Genomic DNA, 3,440 nt, shown 5'->3' on the forward strand with positions numbered 1-3,440 from the left:
ACAGGTCAAATTGATATCCTCTTTTTAACTGACCTATATATTTAAATCAATTTCAATTGAATTTCAAAGATTCCTTATTTTGTCGCACAAAAATTCATAGTGCTACATATCTAGTGTACATTAAATTCTGGAATGTAACAAACTCATAACTAGACACATTTTTATAGCCGGTTTGCTTTTCTAAAAACTTATAAAACAGATAAAACTAGAGTTATAATGTTTCGAAAGGTTTAACAATAACAAAGTAAATTCATTAATGAGGTAAACTATCTGGGAACTATGCAATCTAAATATATACAGATGAGATTTGCATTTTTGACATATTTAATTAATCGAGTAATAATCTTTTTTGGAAATATTAATCAACGATTAAAGATAACAATATAACGCCTCTGCGTATGGCGGTTAACAGCTTGTATTAAAATTTAATCAGTGACCCATTGTGCGGTAACAAACAATAATTTGATATAAACAAAAAAAAATATAACCTTTTAAGGCGAGGAAATCCTCTTTCTGTATGAGTACGTGACTGCTTTTCGAAGTGAAACTTCTTTATCAGCGTTGGAACAATATTTACCGTCACATTTATCCGTTACACGCCATCTTTTTCTTGTCCCTACTACGGTTGATTCGAAGAAATTCGAAGCCATTAATAACAAATATAATAACGATAACAATGATAGTAATAATTCTATTACATTTAATGAAATTCTGTAATAATCTTAGTAGCAATAAGGTCAAATAAAATAATTGTATTATTTGTATTCATGTCTATGATAATAAAAGCCTTTTATTAAACTTTATATAATTTAACCAAATCTGTAAACTTGCATATAGTACATAATTTTTCGAAAAATAAGGTTATAAAGAAGTTTCACTTCTTACGTGTGACTGGGAGCGTTCAAGTACTACGTAACGAATTTTGGAGGTCCTCTTGTAAAACGTTACGATGCGGGGCGGGGATTGAATTACGCGTTATTGATAATATTATCTTCAACTTTCCAGTACTTTACACCACATAATGGTAAGTTTTAGGTATAAAGAGTCACTGGGGGTGGTCACGAAACGTTTTACTATTGGATACAGAAAACGTTAAGGTGCGTTTCATGGGGGACGGGGGTCAAGAATCTTCAAAAATTGCGTGACGTAATACTTGAACGCTCCCTGTACACTAGTACACGCACACACTTTGTTCTAATAGGCACAAATTTCTGCCTGACACCCGCCGTCGACTATTTCGGTTAAAAGCATACCGGTTTCCTAACGCTGTTTTTTTAGTACGATTAGCGAGTGTTAAATGCGCACATAGACAGATAATTAACCGGAGTTCACAGGAATGAAAGTCGCACCCTGAAGGCAGTAGGCCTTGCTTATACGAACAATAATAAAACAACAAATTATCTATAGTATCCACGTATCTTTACTATAAATGACCAGCGTAAATATAATTTTACAGACAGAGACGAAAAGTACTTTAGTTGAAAGAGCCCATTAAGACGGATTGATTGTTAGTCTTGTATGCTTAAAGCATAGAGCATAAAAAATCCTCCAGTATAAAGAATTAAGTGGACATTAATTAATATTATTTTGCAGGAAAAACCAAAACGAGTTACAGAGTAACAGAGCCTATGGTTGTTACATCACGTAAAGAACGAGTTACTACTGCCATTGTACCATTGACTACAACTAGATCAGCTAAGCTGGTTATTCCAATTCTAGCTACACCACATTGGAAATCAATGCTGGATCGGAGAAGACAACGTCTTGCATCGAATAGGATAACTAGTAAGGGTTTCTCTATTAGAAGTTATACTTCTTTGGCATAACAAGATAAAAAAATTTTCAAAGACTTTATCTTTTGTCTTATTCTACATTTGTAGAAAAAACAACACTAACAATAGAAAACAATACTCATATTTTTTTCCTATGGCGCCAAAAGAAGTGTATTTTCTAAAAAATATTTTTAATCTAAGTGCCTTAAAAGAAAACTTATATATTATATACTTCTCTGTTTCTGTAGTAGATGGTAGATGGTAGCTGCAATAAGCACTAAAAGGCGATACCTCAGTCAAAATATTTTAGGTCAAACATTTATAGACGCCTACTTTATTTGAATACTTAATTTTGACAGTTACTGATTCGTTCTACTAATTCACGTTTGTTCATGTTTAAAACAGTAAGATGACTGATGACATTTATGATGAAGATTAGTATTTCTGTTTTGTATATTAAATTAATCTAAATCGTTTCATCACATTTGGAATACTACATTATAACTAAGTGAGGATATATTTATTTTTCTCCGTGCCAATCCGGGATAGGCAGTTTATTAATAGGTGTACAACTGATTTGTTCACTCGGTTCCATGTAAATTATCCGGAAACGTAATTATTAAATTGAATAGGAATTGTGCAAACCAATAAGACCAATAAGTTATCTTTTTATTTGGATTATATTATGTTGCCAAACATTATCAGCCCCAAATTTATTTGCAGGCAAAACTACATACCACTACGTAAATGAACGCACACCAGAAGCCAGTGTAGCATCAAACGAGGAGGAGGAGGATCTCACGAATTTTGGAAATTTGTTTTTTATATAACTCAGTTTTACATCTAGGATTATGATAATTACTTCTATCAAAATTAGAGTTTGTTTGTTTAGTAGAGATTGTTACTAAAAATGTACTTATAGTAACAAAATTCACTATGAAATAATTTCTCAGACTACACTATTTTATAGTTTTTCTTTTTTGATGTATAAGTTTAATATTATATAACTAAAAAGGTACTGCTAATTTGATACTGAATAATTTGACTGTATCTTTTACGTCAAATATTTTATCTATTCACGTTGAATTAGCTTTTGAACTTGAAAGAACCATCAAAAGAAAATCAAACGAATTTGTTGCGATTCAACGACCTATTTTATTTTACCCACGAAATAAATCAAATAAATTTTCAATTTATATTATGATGTATTTCTTCATGAATAACATTAGTTCTTTTTTATCTTAGTATAATGTTTTAGCTATAATCGATCAATTTTGATTGTGTAGGATTCACTAAAGTTACTGATGTATTTTGGAAATTGTTGTACTTCTATAAATCTTAATTATTCCTTACATATGCAATGCATATGTACTGACACATCATTTAAATATGGTTACGTTTCAAAGTGAACGAAGTTCTGTGGGCTTCGCTTTAATTCAGTATCAGAGATCACTGTGTAACTTAAAAAAAATATATCTCATCTCAATGTTACGAAATTAGCGCGGCGTTTATAAAAAAATCTATATTTATTTAGAAAACAAAAACTTTATTTAAAAAAAAACCATATACTAGCAAAAATTTGGTGCTGAAAAAGAGTGGTGATCATTTTACTCCCAGTTATTTTTACGATTATAGTGTTACGTTCGAAGCCCTTGATTTGATGATGAT

Source organism: Pieris brassicae, chromosome 4 (genome assembly GCF_905147105.1).
Source record: "Pieris brassicae chromosome 4, ilPieBrab1.1, whole genome shotgun sequence".
Classification (NCBI taxonomy): domain Eukaryota; kingdom Metazoa; phylum Arthropoda; class Insecta; order Lepidoptera; family Pieridae; genus Pieris; species Pieris brassicae.